This window comes from Neovison vison, chromosome 2 (genome assembly GCF_020171115.1).
Source record: "Neovison vison isolate M4711 chromosome 2, ASM_NN_V1, whole genome shotgun sequence".
Classification (NCBI taxonomy): Eukaryota; Metazoa; Chordata; class Mammalia; order Carnivora; family Mustelidae; genus Neogale; species Neogale vison.
Genome location: NC_058092.1, coordinates 69,844,055 through 69,865,565, shown reverse-complemented (window position 1 = coordinate 69,865,565; position 21,511 = coordinate 69,844,055).

The window sequence follows — 21,511 nt, the reverse complement described above, 5'->3', positions numbered from 1 at the left end:
ATGGGAACATACTCGAATATCACTTAATTAGTGAAATTGTCACATCTGCAGTCAGCATACATCATCTAATGGGAGCAGCCATGTAGCAGGTGGTCCGCACTATTCAGGATACAAGCACAGAGACCGGGGAGTCATGAGCTGCTGGTCACCAACCTCATAAGATCTGGACAAACCATCCTCAAGACCTTTGACCACACTTTGCTCTGATTCTGCAATTACTGAGCTGTCCTTCGATTTGATAATTCATCTTACCTGACACACATAAATGGAAAAAATCATGACCTTGAATATGAAAGAGAAGCACCTTTGTCACCAGAAAGTAATATTCCCTGTTTGGGAGTTAATTACTTGACTTTCTCATTCACCTGTTAGTTTCAAGTTAATCTAGTTGTGGTATGTTTGTCTCTAAGGGTCTATTTTTGTGTTTACTTATAAGATTTTGTTGTCACAACTGTGAAGTCAAGGACCATGGTGAATTCACAAAAGCAATGTTCCCCGGTGAGGGGTCTCAGGGTCAGCCACAGCGACCCGGAGATTGTTTCTGGATAGTCCACCCACATGAAGGCTTTCTTCCATTTGAACTTCAGTAATTCCTACTTTCAATAGCAATGTCAAAAAATATGTAGACATTGAAATAATCCCTGCACGTCCCTAAAATATGAATCTGATTCTGTTGCCTTTTCCTATGAAATGTGTGCATCTTCATTTAGGAATCGGGTCCCTAGCAATGAGTGACATGAGGACACAGGGTCATTCCCACAGCTAAAGAATGGAAGGGAAAGCCAAATCCACTTTAACCAAGTATAAGTGATTAGGATATAAACGGGAACTGCTTTATTTTAAGTTCTTTTCTGCCAAAATACACTCCCTTCACTTATCCATTTAATAATCTTTTTTTCAAACGCCCATTACATGCCCGCCATTTTCTAGTCTTTGATGATATGCTGATGAATAAGGCAAACCTTTACAAACCTTTACAGAACTTGTGTTTATGTAGGTGATTTGCACCTGTAGAAAAGGTAAGCCTTGAGACAAAAATTCTCAAGATAATCCATTGATGGAAATTGCAAGAGTATTAAATTCTATGAAGAACACAAATGAGATGTTTTATTGAGTGACATGGGACTGATCTGGAAAAGCGTCTCTGACAAAGTCACATTTAGACTCAGTCGTAAGGGTTAACTGAGTAGGGACCAGTCAGGGAAAGGAACTGAGGAAGAGCATCCAAGCATAGAGAAAAGTATGGACAGAGCAGTATATTCCAAGAACTTGACAGAAGCCAGAATAGGTGAAATTGAGAGCTGTGAGGTGGGAACAGAGGTTTAGACAGTGATCTGTGCTTGCACGACAGTAGCTTCCACTGTGAATTGTATTTGTTCTTTAGCATATACCAACTGAAGGCTCGCTATGAACCTGGAATGAATTGCTTCATGTAGTACCCATACGACAAGGAAGAATACCTTTGTGAGGGAGGCAAACAATAAGTACATTTCCAGTATATCACAGGTTGTTAATATTGTGAAGAATAATGAAAAAGATAAGGAAAACAAGGGTTGAAGCCCATTGACCATTTATATAGCGTGCTAAGAGGTGACCTTACTTATAGGCTGGTGAACCCAAAGTAAATACATGAGAGCAAATCAAGGAGACATCTATAGGAAAAATAGGCAAAGTCCCATTGCCATAATCAGAAAATTCTTACTGCGTACATACTTCTGTGTACGTACTCTTTTTTAGAGAGTAATCAAATTTACAGGATAGTTCTGGCCCCACCTCTCACCTCCACCCTCCTTTGTCCTCCATCTGTTAACATTCTTGGAAAGAGGAACAATATAAATCAGAAAAACAGACAAACAAAGAAATTATTATCTCCATGATTCACCACCTCTCATTAATATCTGAGTAAAATGATTCTGCCCTGTGAAGTCCCTATGCTTCCTTCTCTCCTTCCAGCTGATTAAAAGAATAGAGACTGTTTTACCTCCACATTTCCTGAAGATTTTGTTTGCTCGACATCTTGGGCCATGCAAGACCCTCTTAAGTTTTCATTTCCAGTTGAGAGAAAGCTTTCTTGGCAACTCATGATATCCATTCCAACATCAGCTCTTCTGATTAGCAGCTAATCCCCTACGTTTATTTTTCTACTTAGTTTTGTTGACTGCCAGAAGTTTCAGATCTGGTTCACCACAGAAGACGTATGAAAGCTTATGTCTTTTAATTTTCAGGAGATAAATCTTGAAGCATTTTAACTGATATATTTTTAGGAAAGAATGTGCAAAGATCTTTTCACAGAAACCTATAGTCTTTTAAGTTCACTCAGCACACGGGACTATAGGCTTCCCTAAGCAGAGGTTGATAAAAGATCCTTGGAGAGGGAGCAAGGAGGAGTTCAATCATTCAATGATTACATGCCAAATATCTACCATTAGCAATAGCTATATATATAACTACAGCTGTTTATATAACCAGCTCCAACTCCTCTACAGACTGTGTCTTGGTTGGGCTCCTGAGTTTTCATAAGCAAATGTCAAGCTTACCTCAGCTCTACTGACTCTTACAGGTATGGCTCTGCTGTCAGTTTAAAAATATCTACACTCCCAAGAATTTGTTCTCTTTGATGCTCTATATTTATGGTTGGCTGTAAAAAATACCTGTGATGAATGAGCTGAAGAATATGAAGTCTTTCTTTAATCTGTTCTAATTTCATCCTTGGATCATTTGCATTGTTATTGAACCGCTGTATGAAACTATGACTTGGTATCATGCAGTTTGGCGGACGAATGTTTATGAGTAAATATTCTCACCCTACATTTAATTTTAATGAGGTTGTTGAGGGCAGTGTTTCCCATATCACACACTTTCTTTTATGAGAATCTATAAAAGGACATTTTTATCAGGTTTCTGTATGAAACAAAGCTTGCCTCTCCCTCACTCATTTTTTTTTTTTTAAACAAATCCTAACTGAATTTTTACTACATGCCAAACACTGTGACAGGCCAGAGACACACACTGATGAACACAAGTAGACACAGTTCCCAACCTCACAGAACCTAGAGTTTAATAAGCAAGAGATGCATAAAATAAATTAGCCTATTAAAAAATGTTGAAGCTACAACGTGTGCTCTGAAGAAGAGTTCCATCATATCGTTAGGGCATAGAATAAGGAACTTGACCCCTTTGCGAGGTCGGGGAAGAAGCGCAAGTGGAGATGGGAAGTCATTGGAGATTCTAAGCATGTTGAGATAGTTCGACATGATTAAACTCCTGTTTTGGAAAGAACTCACAGCTGACGTGTGAATGGCATATTGTGTTTCCCTTTTCGAATAGACTCCCAGGAAGCACAGGCCAAATTTTCAGCCCCCTTTTTGCTAAGTCTATAACCCTTGATGGCATTATTTCACTCACTGACTTTCTCCCTGTCTCTATATCACCTTCCTTCTCTTCATTTCCCTTTGCCCCATTTTTCTTGCATAGCAATTTTCGTTTTATTTTTCTGCATGTCTCTTTATAATCAATATAATTGTTTACTTTGTTGGGGGGAGGAGGGAAGGAGGAGGTGGTAAAATTCTAATAATAATTAAGTGACAGGAATATATCTTAGTTCTGAAAATGTTTTCAACATTTTTTTTAAAGATTTTATTTTATTTATTTGACAGAGAGAAATCACAAGTAGATGGAGAGGCAGGCAGAGAGAGAGAAGGAAGCAGGCTCCCTGCTGAGCAGAGAGCCCGATGTGGGACTCGATCCCAGGACCCTGAGATCATGACCTGAGCCGAAGGCAGCGGCTTAACCCAATGAGCCACCCAGGCGCCCCTGTTTTCAACATTTTTGAGGAATTAGAGAAAGAGTATGGAAGATATGGCTCTGAAAAATACAATGACAGTTAATAGAGTAGGTCTTCATAGACAGGAGAATGTCATCTTTAAACGAAGTTGATTTGAACCAGTCAGCAGTTTTGAGATCTCAAGTTGTTTGAGTGGAGAGTCTTTTTCAATACAGATACACTTTTATTTCTCCTGTATTTATTTCTCTTTTATTTCTCTTAACCTTGGGACTCTTGTTTCTTTTTTAATTTCCTTAATTGTTTGCTGTTAGTTGGTAAATTTATTGAGGGAAGACATCTTACCTTTCATTTATTTTTTGGACTGTGTCTACCCACATATACACACTACGCCCTCATAGTATCCAGGACAATACTACAGGTCTACTTGCTGAATAGCTTATAATTCTGCGCTCAAAAGCATTCATTCTTTCTCATAGTTTACACCTGTTATTGGTAGGGCTGGTTTCTGGATTTCCAAGCACTGGAATGTAAAATACACAATTACAATGAGTATTTCCTCTATACATTTCCTCGACTCCCTCCCTTTCAGTAGTTGAAAGAAGAGCACATTTGGGCTGTGCAAGAGCCAACGTTCCTACCTAAGATGCAGATGAGCAGCACCACTAGTTTATACATGAATGCCAAAAACATGAATGGAAAAGGGAGGGGCCCATAATACATACCTCGCCTCCCCTTCCATTTTTTTTCCTTATAATTTTAATTTTATTCCAGTGTTTTGGGATAAAACATTAACCTACCAACATACAAGGAATTTAGCCTCTTATAGCTGCCACCTCTGCCACCTTTGCTAAGGGAATTTAGCCTCTTGTACCTGCCACCTTGCCTTGGAAAGCAACAAAGGCAAGGGGCCCAGCAGCAGCTGAGGCTGGGGGAAATGACGTGCGGGCTCAGGAGCTGGAGGCGGTTAACCTTCAGGCAGGTGAAAAATACTGAGCACTGGGAGGGAAAGTGGATGGAGGGAATTTAGGGTCTTTGGGGGAAGGTTTTCTCCCTCCCCAACCACCCCCAAGGCAACTTTAACCTTGTAAAAGATCTACTTCTGTCTTGTTAACCCGGCTTTGAAGAGGAACGACCCTGGGAGGAAAACAATAGCAGCGGCCAAGTAGAAAGGGCCATAAACTCCTAGGAGCCTTTTTAGCATCTTCAGAGTTTGGAATGAGATGAAGGCATACCCGCAAAGAAAAGGGCACGGGAGCGATAAAATGTCCCTGCTCTCCTCCCGAGAAGGAGCTCTGTGTTTGCGCCTTCCTGGGCAAGGGTCTTTCTGTCTTCCTGCCTCCGCCTGGAGGCATTTTTCTTTCTTTTGGCTCCTGGAACAGTTCTTTCTTTATCCTTCATCTTCTTGTTTCCTTCTTTCCTTCTTTCTAGTCCTCCTTTCCTTCTAAAAGCTGCTAAAGGAAGGGTCAGAGGCTCAGGGGGCTCTCGTATCAGGGACCCTTGGAAGGGATCTCAGCTGAGCAGACCTGGAACAGAAGCAGGCCGGTGCTGGTGCCAGGCTTGGTCCCCTCTTCATTAGTAGTCGGAAATCCTGGGTCGAGATGTAAATATCCGACAGTTAATTACATGCACACAGACTCGGGGCTAGAATTCATCAGCATCATGACGTTTGATTTAATCTGGAAGACAGGTGTGTTGTGTTTGGATTTTTAGATTTCCATTAGAGTTTGTATTGACCTAGAGACATATATGTGCTGTAGGTGTATGGAGATTTATTGATCTGTTTATTAAACATCTAGAACAAGAAAAATTTGAGCGCCCACACCCCTAAAGGACTCATCTGACCTTCTTATTACAAGACCCCCTCCAAATGTAGCCACTGTCCTGACTTGTAACACCACTTGTTTTGCCTGTTTCTCCCTGACTCTTTGTGCCTGATTTATGAGATTCATACATATTATCGTGGTAGCTGTACCTTGTTCGTTCTCATTACTGGTCACAGTGATTCTCAAAATGTGTCCCCAGATCCTTAGTATCAGCATATTAGGAACTTGTTAGAAATGCAAATTTCTGAGTGAGTTCTTGAGCTTTGACCTGTGGAATCAAAAACTGGATGGGCCACAGCCCTCTGTATTTCAATAAACCCTCCAGGCGATTCTGATAGACACTAGTTTTCAGAAACATTGTGATACAGCATCTCCTTCTCTGACTATATTTTTATCATTCCACCGCTGATGGACGTTTGGGCTGTTTCCAGTGTGAGGCTATTATGAAGAGCTATGAATATTCTAGTACGTGTCTTTTGGTGATCATGAAAATGCATTTATTGTGGGTGTATACCTAGTAGTATAATTTCTGGGTCATAGGATACGCTTTTGTTCAGCTTTAGTAGATATTACCATACAGTTATCTAAGTGGTTATACTAATTTACATTCCCCAGCTGGATACAAGAGTTGCAGTTTCTTAATATCCTCACCAAAAATATACTTGGTATTCATTTTATTTTTAGCTGTTCTGATGGAGATAGTGTATCTCGTTGATGTCTTAATATGCATCTCTCTAATGACTAGTGAGATCGAGCGTCTTGTCATATACTCATTAGCCACTTGTATATCTTCTTTATTGAAGTGTACATTCAAATCTTTTCCCATTTTTCTATTAAGTTGTCTATTTTTATCACATTGATTTTTAAATACAAGTCTTTGTCAGATAAATGTATTGTAGATCTGTTTTCCCGCTTTGTGGAATGCAAGACAATTATATTTTGATAACGAAGCTTCCCTAAGTGTAAGTATGGGTTAAAAGCCTGCCTTATAACTTATAGATTTTTTTTTAAACATACTTTCCATTTCCTGATTGTTCCCTAACTTTCTCTCTTAATGAAGCATTATTGCACGGAGTAGTGGAGCTTTGTTGCATGAAGTATGCAGCTGAGATGTTGATAAAACCAGGCAGAAAGCTATATGGAATATTTGAGGCACGTCAGTGTCTCAGAGCAAACTCTAGATATTCCAAGGCTTAGGCATGCACATCCTTATTTTTTCTGTATCTTATAGTCACTATCCCGTCTTCTTTTTAAAAAAATATGGTTCCTAGGTGACTGGCAAGTAGCCCAGTAACAGACCATGAATGATAAAGAAAGCAAAACAATTCTGTGGGGAGAAGAAAAGATTATTCAATAAACAGAGTTGGGACAATTGGTTGGTTATTTGGATAAAAATCCACTCAGATTTTCCAGCCATTTATGAAAATATGTTCCAAGTGGAACAAAGAGTTAATATAAAAATTCCAACCATGAAGAACTGGAAGATAATATTCATGAATATTTTTCTGATTTCTTAAGGTGCAAGGAAATAGCAAAGGGAAAGATATTTAGCTCTATCTATACCATCACTTGAAACTTTTGAACTTCTAAACCCAAACTGAATTGAACGGGAAAAAGCAAACTGAACAAAATATTTTCAAGAGCTATGACACACAGAGAGTATATACTTACTCTTAAATCCTTAATACATAATGATCATGAACAATTAGGAAACACATTAAGGTCCTAGTAGAAAATACAGAAAAAATTAGAAAACAATATTTACAAACCATGAAATCCTACTGGTTGTTAACTTAGTAGTTGTTAAGAAAAAAAAAATTAAGGAAAAGTCCAAACACACACAATCAAAGAAATAAAAATTAAGAAAGAAAAAATATGTTATTTCAAATATTGCAGATAGTTTGGTGTGATTTAGACTTAAATGTAGCTTAAATTAAGAAAGAAAAACCCTCATGGAGAAGCAAAACTCCAGTTTCTATTGTAACAAGGTACAAGCTGAAAAGAAAAAAAGAGGGGTGATTTCCTATTGCTAGTGAAGAGAGAGAAAATAGGAAGTCCTCCAGAGGCTGCTAACAGCCCCTAACGGTTGGCATTTTGGGCAAGGTCAAAAGAAACCAACAAAAAAATAATCACAACAAAGGAGGAAATAAAATAGCAAAAAATTTTGGAGAAAATCAGAAATGATGGGTGTCATTAATTAGAACTGGAAGCAAAAATAAAAAGCAGTCCACTTACTTTGTTTGTTTTTGTTTTGTGTTGAGCAGCCTGCATTTTTTAAAGCGTGAAAAATAATCAGTTATTTATTATGTTCAAAATGAGCCAGGCACCGTGCTTCGTGTTAGTTTGACAAAGACAGATGCAGCCCACTCCTGCCTTCAAGGAGCTTAGACAGGTTAGCTGATAATTTGAATAAAATATTGTTGAGGCGGTTACGGTGTCGGCATCTTGAATAGGATTTTATTAAATTTGCCTGGGGCACTTCAACCCAGCGCCCTTGAAAACACAATCCGTTGTTCGTGCTGGGTCTTAGTACATCCCAGCAACTGACGTTTCTAATGACCCTCATGATTCCAAAGAAGTGGTGAAATTGAGTTAGTCTATTCTGTTGAAGATGATGGAGGAAGTACAGGGTATGTTTTAGAATGATTTGTGGCAACACTGATTTTAAAAACAACACTGGCTCTTACAGAGTTAATCTGCAACTCTCTCTTCCTCTCTCTCTGAGTCAACGAGAGAGCTCCTCAGAGCTGAAATTTCACTGCATACGCTACTTCAGCGCGCAGGATTGATTGAAACATTAAAATGAGCTGCTTATTCCACTACCTTTGGGAATATAGACCAAAATAAAGATGGGTGGCTGGAACAATAGGCACCCGTTTAATTTTTAGAGCACACAATACCCTACACACCAGTCACTTTAGGAAAAGTCATACAGAATTGAGGATAATAAACACCTGATATTACAGACAGCACAAAAATCTGTTATTATTGTGAATGATTACCGTAATTTAGATTGTTTTTGCCTGACTCATTTAAGTAATTACCTCAAATCTCTGCTTTATTTTTTAATCTCATGCTATAGTTTATTATTGCTACTACCTGAAGAAATAAGTAAAACATGGTAAAGTTCTTTTGCTTTTTGCAAACTAAAATCTTCGTTTTTGGAAAATACTATATTTTGTAATAGCATCACAGACTTCCCCCCCCCCCAGAATTAGAAGCAACATTCACAAAACAACCTGAACGTGTACTGGTTTAAAAAAAAAAAAAAAAAAAAGTTTTCTGCTTCATGTAACTGATTCTCTGGGAAATTTCATGACAAATACTCATCCATTGTTTTGTAGTAATCATTGCAACGTGAAATTAAAACAGACTCGATACTAGGCATTTTTAAAACAATTTTCCAGCAGTGAAATTACTATATATTTCTTCTCAAAACAGGTTGTATCATACATACATTTATGTGAAAAATGGCTGGCCTTTTTTATTCAGTTCAGCAGCAACATTCATTAGACTTGCTTTTTAAATTTCTTCAATTGGCGCACATAAAATTCAAGGCTGTGCTGGGGGTTTAGGATGTGAACACTTGTACGTGATTCCTTTTGATCAAGAGCAAAGCTGACCCTTCTCCCCAGCTTTCCCTTTTTTGTGCTTGTGTGTTCCCAACAGCCTTTCGGAAGAGTCCCAAATTGCAATGATGTCCCAAATCACAGGATTAATGTGTCTACGAACAGACCTCTTATGCCTCCAAAATGAAGTACTCCTTGCTAATTTCTCTTCAAGACACCAGCTTAATTGCATTTTAAACAAATGGGCTGCTTTGCTGGCCAACTTTTAAATGAGATAACAGCAATGTTCACTCTCCAGCAGTGATGAGTGCCTTGCAGTAGATTCAAAACTCTGTTCAATAACAGGTTTAATCTCACACCAGCAGATTTACTGCAGAATAAACTGCCACTGAGCTCATAATTAGTAAAACAACAACAAAAAATCCAACCTACTAAATATTATTTTCCAAAGCAGCAGGCAATGTTTTAGTGGAAAATTTCAGTCCTGTTCTTTGTGTGTTTTATTGATTTTATGTATGATATTGGGAATTCATGCTATGATTTAAGATAATGTTCTTTATCGATCACGTAAGCAGTTGCTTAGCTATCCAGTAACAAAATGATGCCCCCATTCACAGAATATGTAACACACACAGCCGGGGAGACTACAGTGCTTCTCTCTTTAATGTTTATTCCCTTTTTTTTTCCTAAAAGCATATTCGCCGTTGGAAAACAACAGCCAAAAAGCATTTGTGCTTTAGAAACAATCTTCTCATAATTTTCTTTGTTGCAGCTATTAGCGGCCAATTGTGATTCAGTGAAAACCCGTTCAACAAACAGATGTTACAAAGTATAGTCTCTGCTTGCTGCGTCTAAACAAATATTAATGAAGTAATTGGAACTATTACAGGAAAAAAAAGAGTGCTTAGTATATATTTATGGTCTTATGTGCAAAGCTATATTCTTCTAAAATTTCTCATTTATATTGCACAGTAGTAAGACAGAGTTATAATGACATACCACGGGACTTATTTTTCATAATTGTCTTAAATATCTGTGCAAAAACCTGTATTGCACAATTCGAAAAAGCTCATCTGCAAATAAGGGTGAAAAAAAAAAAGCTTTTGTGCAAAAAGTAGAGGAAAGCAACTCTATCTGTTTAAAAAAATCAACTTTGCTCTATATACCATGCACAGATTTTTAAAAATCTTACTTTTCTGTGTGTAAATATAAATTAAATGTGTAATAGCCAAAAAAAAGCTGTTATTAAATAGCTTCCAATTATTGGAGCAGTGTGCTTCTCCCGACATTTTTCAAACAGAATAAGTTGTCTTTAGTAGAAGCACTAGCTCACCTGTCATCACTCAAACATATAGTAATGGCATGTGAGGCTAGCTTTATTTCTGGCATTAACCTTTTGATAATGAGTGCTACATCAAATGGAATTTGAAGAATCTAATGGTACTGCTGTGCAGTTTATTTTTTTAAGACCCCCAAAGCAAATTAAACCTCAGTGAATCAGACATCATATTCACAGACAATAGCAGTTTTAAGAAATAACTAAAAAAAAAAAAAACAAAAAAAAAAACCAATTTACAAATAAAGCTTTTAACTCTATAGGTTCACCAAGTGATGATTCAAAGAAAAATTGCTCATTCTTCTTTTCATTTAAATTGCCCTTAATTAGTACTGACCCTGATGCTGAAAAGTTTTAGAAAGGAAGGAAGGAAAGAAAAGAAAGTATTTCTAGTTCTATCTTTGACTAATTACCTTGGTATTTCTGAGCCACAGAACTAAAGAATTTTAGAAGTGGAAGGCCTCAGGAAGGACTCCATTCCCATAATTCACAAAGGAGAATAGTGTTCAGATGACTGATGTGATAAACCCAAGGGCACATTTTTCATTTGTTTCATCAATTACATGGGAGCGATGTTTATTCTTTTATCACATACCTAATAAGTATCATGAGTATCTTAGTCTATATTCTGGTCCATCAGATTTCAAAGTCACTGCTTTTAACCACCCAGCAGATGACCTCATACAAAGTATGGCCACCTTATTGATCTTACACAAGACCACGTTCTTCTTTCCCTGATCTGTTTAATTTTAGCCTATGTGCTATTGGAGCAAGCATTTTTGGATCAATTTTTGTCAAATTTATTGAAATGGAATATATATGTAAGAAAATGCAGCCATTTCTAAGTATATAATTGGATGAATTTTGACAAATACCTTTGTAACTATCATCCTGATCATGATATAGAACACTGCTTTCATTTCAAAAATTTCCTTTCTTCCTCTTTGCAATAAATCCATTCCCATCATTCATCGTAGGAAATCAGTGATCTAATTTCTATCACGGTGAATAAGTTTTCTAGAACTTCATATAAATGGAAGTACAATTTTATTTATTAACCTGATTTGACAAATACTTATATAGATCTTATTAATGTGCCAGACACTAAGTGCTATACAAATATAATATTTAATCCTCATAATCACCATAAGGTGGGTATTATTATCTCCATCTTATGTTGATAAAGCAGAAGCCCAGAGAGGTTAAGTAATAATCCAAGGTCACACAGCTGGTAGATGGAGGGCCTGAAATTTTAGCCCAACCAGTTTGTTTCCAGAGCCTCTGCCCTAACCACTACATCATTCAGCATGAGAATTAATAATAATGATAATTGCTAAATCTTATTCTCTGTTGGCCACTCTTCTAAGCACTTGCACATATTAGCTCATTAGAATAATCCTTCGATGGGTGCCTGGATGGCTCAGTGGGTTAAGCCGCTGCCTTCGGCTCAGGTCATGATCTCAGGGTCCTGGGATCGAGTCCCGCGTCGGGTTCTCTGCTCAGCGGGGAGCCTGCTTCCCTCTCTCTCCCTCTCTCTGCCTGCCTCTCTGCCTCCTTGTGATCTCTGCCTGTCAAATAAATAAATAAATAAATAAGTAAAATCTTTAAAAAAAAAAAAAAAGAATAATCCTTTGATGTAGGTAATACTGTCTCTTCACTGATGAGGAAATGAAGGCAGACAGAGGCACAGGATGGTTATAAACCGAGAACTTGACACATATTATGTCTAAATCTCCAGGGCCTAGAAGAGTGCCTGCTGTGTGATAGGTGCTCAAAAACATATATACATACATGCACACATTATATATGGCATATATATCATTTATAACATGCTATATGACATTATATATATATATAATATGTATATGTATTTTACATAAGTATATACACATTTAAAGTAAGTCAATAAATCTAATATATATCATCCATATATTAATTAATTCATTTAATAAATGAATTTCTGCTGGTTTTATTAGAATGCAGATTCTACAAATGAGAAAATTAAATCTAGAGGTTCAGAAAGAGAAAGTAAATAACCAAATTTGCAAAGCTAGTGAATGAACAGACTGCTTGGTTTTGCAGGCCTGTTGGGTTCCAAAGAGCACACCCCTTTCACCCTACTTTCCCACTCATTTTTCAAGCACTCTGGTCAGTATTTTACCCCATAATTCATTTCATACAATCATTATGATGACCCTATGAGCGGGTGTTTGCATTCCTTTACTTATTAGATACTGAGATGCAGGCAACTTAATCATATTCCCCATGGTCAGCTGGCCGGGGAGGCTTATACTTTATGGTCAAATTCAGATTAGGAGTTGAATCTGATGTTGACAAATTTGCAAAACTTCATTGTGTAGGTGGCATATTGGAAATGCATGAGATTACTGAAACCGAGGAGGCAGAGGGGTAACACAAAGCTGATCAAAGTAATCTATAGCTAGTAAATCCCTCCAGGTGGTAGGAATTTTACATACACATTTTATTGAATCATCACCCATTGTAAGACACATCCCCCATTTCTGATTTATTAAAATGTGAGCTATCCATGATTTGAAATATGTAAGCTACCGTATGTTATGTCTAATTTCTATAATGACCCTGTGAGATCATTATCTACTTTTTATGATGAGGAAAACAAGGCTTAAGGAGAACAAGCAACACACCTGTTGGCTCTGGTCTGGCCCTGGATAGCTCCGCAGTCTGTCCCTTCGTGAGGCCTGCCTCATCTGTCATTGTTTTCTGCGCTGCCAGTTTGCTTTGCATGTTCGGGCACTACTCCTGCAAAGTGAGGGGATACAGGTTTTTAGAAAGCATTCACTGTAAAGAAAGTTAACCACTTTGCTAATCCAAATTATTGTCTGTTCATACTTTTGAACTATTTTTAGAACTGATACTGTCCCACACAACCTACAATTAATTTGTCTGTAGTTTCACAAGATCTCATGCTTTTGCTTTTATGGTGAACCCAGACATACCCTTCCTTTAGTTGCAAATGGTTAAATCTAACTCTTTTCCCAGAAGCTTACCCTGTCTTTCATGAACTCACTGCTGACCCATTATGCCAACAAGGGAAGTATTATATTTTGGTGGCATGCTCCCTTCGATATATTCATTTTCATTGTGGGGCATTCTAAGATTTTAGTAAAAATATTTAGTTGAATAATTGTCTAACATCAATAGGTTCCAATGTCTTAATTAAAATTTTTATTTTAAAGCAGTATATATTTGTAGCTTTCCAAAGATAATCCATCAGAGGAATAAAGTCTGCTATACCCCTCACATTTCCCATTTTGATCTTTCCTCTCTGAATTCATGTCTCCTTGTTACTTTTACATGTAACAGGAAATGTTCATCTGATTTTTCCTCAGCTGGACAGGACTTTTTTTTCTGAAGTGACAGCAATAGCTTTTGTTCAACTTGTGAAAAACCTCTGTAATTTGAATGACTAGATTTTCTAATGACATTTTTTTTCATATTAAATTAAAAGTTTCTTGTGAAGAGAAGTATGTGATTTTGTGGAAATAAACCCGTGACAAATAACTGACCAGGAGATATGATTAGTTAGCACCCATTGGAAAAAAAAAGTGCTTTCTAGACTTGTGCCTTACAGAACTAATGAGTAAGAATTTTTTATTTTTCCAGGGTGCCTGGGTGGCTCAGTCATTCGGCGTCTGCCTTCAACTCAGGTCATGATCCCAGGGTCCTGGTATGCAGCCCCTTATCAGGCTCCCTGCTTGGCGGGAAGCCTGCTTCTCCCTCTCTCTCTGCCCCTGCTTGTGTTCCCTCTCGCACTGTGTCTCTCTCTGTTGAATAAATAAAATCTTAAAAAATAATAATAACAAAGTAAAAGAATCTTGCTATGGTGTTGATGATAGTTGTGGCAATTAGAAATGATTTAGAGCTTATGAGTTCTGGTTTTATTACTTTGGATTTTAAAAAATCTATGAATAAATGTGGTTTTATTTCTAAATAGACCTATAAGAAGGTGTACAGCTTCCTGGAAAAATATGCCAAAAATCATTACTGTAGTAGATCCCAGCAAGCAACCTAGTGAAGAAGTAAGGCAGTATATATTAATGATTAGAAGTGTGCAGTTACAAAGATAAACTCAAAATGGATAAAAGACCTCAACGTGAGACAGGAATCCATCAGAATCCTAGAGGAGAACATAGGCAGTAATCTCTTCGATATCAGCCACAGCAACTTCTTTCAAGATATGTCTCCAAAGGCAAAGGAAACAAAAGCGAAAATAAACTTTTGGGACTTCATCAAAATCAAAAGCTTCTGCACAGCAAAGGAAACAGTCAAAAAAACAAAGAGACAACCCACGGAATGGGAGAAGATATTTGCAAATGACAGTACCGACAAAAGGTTGATATCCAGGATCTATAATGAACTCCTCAAACTCAACACACACGAAACAGGCAAACATATCAAAAAATGGGCAGAAGATATGAACAGACACTTCTCCAATCAAGACATACAAATGGCTATCAGACACATGAAAAAATGTTCATCATCACTAGCCCTCAGGGAGATTCAAATTAAAACCACATTGAGATATCACCTTACACCAGTTAGAATGGCCAAAATTAACAAAACAGGAAACAACATGTGTTGGAGAGGATGTGGAGAAAGGGGAACCCTCTTACACTGTTGGTGGGAATGCAAGTTGGTGCAGCCTCTTTGGAGAACAGTGTGGAGATTGCTCAAGAAATTAAAAATAGAACTTCCCTATGACCCTGGAATTGCACTCCTGGGTATTTACCCCAAAGATACAGATGTTGTGAAAAGAAGGGCCATCTGTGCCCCAATGTTTATAGCAGCAATGGCCATGGTCGCCAAACTATGGAAAGAACCAAGATGCCCTTCAACGGACGAATGGATAAGGAAGATGTGGTCCATATACACTATGGAGTATTATGCCTCCATCAAAAAGGACGAATACCCAACTTTTGTAGCAACATGGACGGGACTGGAAGAGATTATGCTGAGTGAAATAAGTCAAGCAGAGAGAGTCAATTATCATATGGTCTCACTTATTTGTGGAGCATAACAAATAGCATGGAGGACAGGGGGTGTTATAGAGAGGAGAATGGAGTTGGGAGAAATTGGAAGGGGAGGTGAACCATGAAAGACTATGGACTCCGAAAAACAATCTGAGGGGTTTGAAGTGGCGGGGTGGTGGGAGGTTGGGGTACCGGGTGGTGGGTATTATGGAGGGCATGATTGCATGGAGCACTGGGTGTGGTGAAAAAATAATGAATACTGTTTTTCTGAAAATAAATAAATTAATTTATAAAAAAAAAAGAAAAAAAAAGAAAAGGTAAAGTGCTCTGTGAATGGGTTCTTGCAACTATAGATAAAATTTCTGGGGACAGCATTTCTGGGGACAGCATCATACACGAATTCAGAATGAACTGAAACAAGTTTGACAGAAGTGCTCTGTGCTTTGGAAGATTAAAGAAGAGGGCTTAAATGGGGATACTGGTGAGGGGAAGTCACCAAAGTTAGAGATCATGTAAAAAGTTGATAAACTTATTTCACAAAATTCAAGTGTGGGAACATTTTATAAATTCATATTGTTTTGTAAAACATTTAAATTTAAGTCTGCAGAATTAAATTAATAAATATAAGTAGTCATGTGACTGTTTAAGCAACATGTCTCACAGTTCCATATATTCAAGGTGCTCCTGTCATCCCCCCAAAAGATCTTTCTTTCGTTTGGGAGAATTAGGTGTTGCTGTGTGTTCGGGTTTACCTTATTTTTAAACATTGGTGGTGGTAATCATAGACCTTTTAAAAATCACATGTTAAAGTAAGGGGACTTTCCTGCGATTTTATGTTATTTGCTCTTTATACAATGTGGACAGTTGATTAGCATAGTTAATTGAAAGTCGAATATATTCAGCATTCTCAGTTGAAAGGTTCTTTATAGCTACAGAGTGCCAAATTGAATTATTTTCTTCTCTCTAGTCCAAATCCTGGGCTGTGAATCTCTCTGGGACAGCTCTGCTGAGATTTATTGTGTGCACACATCTGTATTCCCACCAAAGTCCTTCATTCCTGCTTAAATGAAGAGGGAGTCTGCCTGCTTGCCTGCCTCCCCCTTGTTCCCCAGACCCGGCTGAGGGCATTTGTGCTGGAGAGGATGAGGTCACAACCACCAGCAACAACCCTGAGAATTTAAATTTATCTTGAATTGAAAGCAAACAAGCAAATGAAAATGAAATTAACCCTACATATTCTGCACGGACATTTCCTTTCTGTTCTTGATTTAAAAAAAAAAAAAAATTTTTTTTTTCTACCCCGGAATGCTTCTACTTTTCTCTCTCTCACATCTTTCTCTTCCTTTCTATTCCTACTGCCACAGTCTTGCCACGGAATGTTTTCGCTCCCTGTCTAGATTTCCTTCCTGCAATTAATCCTCTCCTTCTGATTTTTTACCCCTCATTTCAATCCATCTTCAAGCCTGCTGCCTGGGTGCTCTTTCAAGTGCCCGGTTAATATCCTCTCAATTCTAGCTTGCACAATTTCTATGGCTCCTGACTGCTTATGAATAAAATAAAATTTTCTTATATTGGCATTTCAAACCCACTAAAACTCTAATCCCAATTCACTTTTCCAACTTTGCTTCTTACTGTTAGCAAGCTAAACTCAACCAAGAAAAACCTGAAGTGGTTCTTTAATATAATTGTTAATCATATTACCTTATTGTAATTTATGTATCCTTGTGGGATACTTTAAGTCTTGTCTAGAACACAGTAGAATAAAAAAGTAAAAATACCCTAACTTTGAAATATCATATTTCCCAGCTTTCTATTTTTTGTTCATGCTGTTCCCTCTGGAGTCGTCTCTCATCCTAGTATTTACTATTGAAATTCTGTCCATGCTTCATGGAGGCCCAGCCCATATGTCATTTCCTGCAGGATGAATTTCCTAATCAATCAAGTGAGACTCTTCCTCCTTCCTGTCCTTGAACTCAGTAGACCCCTCATATGACGGCTCACATAGCCTGGTATTACAGATAACTGTGCATTTTACCTACTAAATTGCATGCTGATTACCCATCAACTTTATAGCTTGAACTCTTAAAGTAAGCCTAGCACCATATCTTACACAAAGGAGACACTCAGTAAACACATATTGACCGAATAAATAAAGAAATAAAAAGAGTTCAGTTGTACATCATTAAGTTTGCATTTAAATTTTGGACTCCTGGCAAGGGTTTCCTTTAACTGGCAACTCCTGTTTTAAAAAGAAAATTAAGTAATTTCCTTAAGTGGACCACTTTATGATAGTCTTGTCACGGAAAGAATTCTACTTAGTGAGATGTTCTTTTTAACTTTCTATTGGTAAGATGGTGGTCAAATCACTTAAAGTTTGGACCTTATTTTTATAATTAGGTGCAACAAATAACAGTTAACATTTAAAAATTTTATTTATTTATTTATTTGCGAAAGAGAGAGCAGGCACACAGGAGCAGGAGGGTAGAGAGGAGCTGAGGGGGAGGGAGAAGGTAGGGGAATGAGACCCACGCATGGGACTGAGTGTGGAGCCCCATGCAGGGCTGCTCGACCTCAAGATCAGATCATGACCTGAGTCAAAACCAAGAGTAGAACATCTAACCGAGGAAGCGACCCAGTCGCCCCAATAATAGTTAACATTTAAATAGGCTTTACTGCATGCCAGGAACTCTTCTAATATTTTATCTGTATTGTTTCATCTAACCCTCATTAATACCTGTGTGACAGATACTACAATTTTTACCCTTTTACAAAGAGGTCATAGAAATATGCATTTAACTCAGGTGGTACATATGGTACACAGAATAACGACTCCTCTACACCCACACGAAGATGTCCACATCTTAACTTTTACAAAACAGAAGCCAAGTTTCCCAAGTTCACATAGCTACTGGGTGACAAGAGATAGGGACTGTACCCTATTTTGGCTCCAAAGTCTATGGGTGTTTTAAATAGTTGGTTGGATGAAATAAGTATTAATTTTGTTTCAATGAAAAAACTAGGAATATTTGATAAATATGAAGCTGTACTTCAGTCTTCTAGCATAATGAAAAACTATAAGGCAATATTCTTGAACTTTAGTGACATTTTGGGTTATTCTGGGAAGCTATGGTTAAAAATCAAAGATTGACTTTCCAGATAAATCATCTGTGCAGTTTACAGACTCGGCATTTAGAAGAACCCCATGTTCAGTCTTTCGCATATTGAAATTCTTAGGAATTTTTGAACAAGTGATACAGATTTTCATTTTTTAGTGAGTCCCAAAAATTATGTAGCTGGTCCTGATTTAATGTTTTGAGGATAAATATAAGTATTTTCCCAGTACGTTCAACATTAAAGTTTTATCCCTTCCACTCTCACTTCCCTTTCCTTCAAACATGCCTCAAAAGGTATGGAATCAAGATCTTAAAATAGCTAAAGAATTATTTTATAAGAAAGCAATAGAATTTCCTGAATAAGAGGTTAATATTCATATGCCCATCTGGTAGACAGATGAAATATTTGTCTCACTTTCCTCATCCTGGTTTGGTTATGAATTGTCCCCTGTCTCACATGAACCAAAATCTATAAATATGTTTTGTTCTTCTAACTCTAATTTCTAAAGCTCCTTTTTACTCAGTTTTTTGTTTTTTGTCTTTTTGGTTTTTAAATTCTTATTCTTCTATCCCCTTTCCTTGGCTAGCTCTGGTTTATTCTCACAGCTGTCTACAATTTCTGGGTCACCCATGGGACCCATGGCCATTCTTTCATTCGGCAATGAATTCTATTGAGTCTCTACTTCATTGGAGAAAGAGGAACTCCGAGGTAATGGGACCCCTGATTGTGTAGTTTGTCTTCCCGTGGTGATAAAAATTCATAAAATGCATTTGAAGGATGGCCCAAGGATGAATAATATTCTGCAATGTGAGCCTGGTCTAAACACAAGAAGCCTGGTCACTTTTCAGAGAACGTATTTTCCTACTAAGAACATTATTTAAGTTAAGACACCTACTATGTGCCAACGAGGTGAAGATGAAGTGTAGGCAGTTTTTGTTTTCTAGTAGCCATGTAAAGGAGGGGATAGACATGTAGGGTATTACATATTGACATGCCCGTGATGTTAGTGTAAGGAGACTATATCATGTTTCTGGGGTGAAGTCAAATAGGACATAGATGAATGGGTGCAGAACCAATAATATTTGGGCTTTCTCTGATGGTGGGGAAGGACTGTCTTTATAGCAGATTCAGAGTCATGAAATTTCAGCTTCTGTTTGTGGAAATGAGTGATCTGCTGTGATCTGCTGTGACTGGGCTGGGGCTTCATGGGGTTGAGAGGACAGGTGGGGACAGGTGCGCCATGCAAGGTGTGGGATGACATTCTGTTAAAAAGGATGAGTCAATAAAAGGTTTAAAGGAGTGGAGACTTCATAGTTAAATATGCATTTAACACAGGTGGTACATATGGTACACAGAATAATGACCCTTCTGTACCCACATGAAGATGTCCACCTCTTAATACCTGGAATCTGTGAATAATGAGATAGGGCAAAGGAGGTGGAATTAGGTTACCAGCAGCTGACCTGGAGATGAAGAAAGGATCCTGGATCATCCAAGGGGCCCAATATGAGTATAAAGGTCTACATAAACAGAAAAGGGAGGCAGAAGAGAAAAAACTGGAGAAATGAATGCATTTCACCAACATTGGTCAAATGTTGCTGGCTTTGAAGATGGAGGAATGTATCCATAAAACAAGGAATGCAGGCAGCTCTAAAAGCTACAAAAGGGCAAGGAAATGGAGTTTTTCCTAGAGCCTCCAGAAAGAATGCAATTCTGCTGACCACTTGATATTATTTAGGCCAGGGAAACCAGTGGTGAACTTCTGCTTACAGAGCTATAAGACAATAAATGTATGTTGCTTAAGATAGAAATTCGTAGTTGTATAAGATAATAAATGTGTGCTGTTTTGTTTCAGCATCATAGAAAACTTAGTACAACATGTTAAATTTATAATAATATAATAAAATCCTTGAAAGCCAATTTGAAAATATGACTTAAGAATCAAGAAATATCAATAAATACATCCTGCTTCCCTCTGCTAATTTTCATAGGCCTTGGCACACATTTCTTGGTGTTCCCTGTTTACACCTGCTGCCTCCTACTGACCCCAGATAGCTGAGATTTGTAATCATGATTTTCTCCTTCCAGCTACATTCAGGACAGAAGCATAAATACCAACACCTAGCCACAAGCAAATAAAAAAGAGAGGCAGCTACTGAGTTTCTAGGCATATCGCCCACTGTCTTTCTCTTGGGCTGGAGACACTATCTTTCTATACAATGTTCTGTGTCTAGAGTAGTATTTCTATCCATATGAACTGCAAAATAATTTGGATCTGGCAAAAATATATACATTTAAAAGGTCAGAAAGGCCCTGTGTCCCAGATGCTTGACACACTGCCAAATGCCTAACTGCAGATTTTGTTTATGCCATTCCTCTTGACACACGGTAACACAGCTGTGTAAAAACTCATTTACTCTAGGGTGACAATTCTGTTTAGATTAATTGACTAGGGAGATTAATATTTACTCTACTTCTCTATCACCGTTAAAATGTTAACTATATTGTATAAAACCCATTAAGTACTAAAGCATTCTTTGCAAACTACAATACGTTGATTTAGTTCCAAAATGCGGTTCATAATGGTCACAAAATGGCAGAAAATCTTTGCGTGTTTTAAAGGACAAATGATTTTATTTAAGCATCAGGAACATAATTAGTGGCATTTGAGTTTTAGGTCATGTATCCTTGTAGTGGAATGACCAAAGGCCACTACATGAAAGTTGACTGCTTCCAGAGAAATCGGTGGTATCCTGTTATCTAAGTGTGCCTATCCAGAGTAGACCACAGTAAGCAGTGCCTGTCAGAGTGAATAAGAAGATAAATGTATTCCCCTGTGCCAACGATATGAATTCCTCATAGTGTAGTAGATG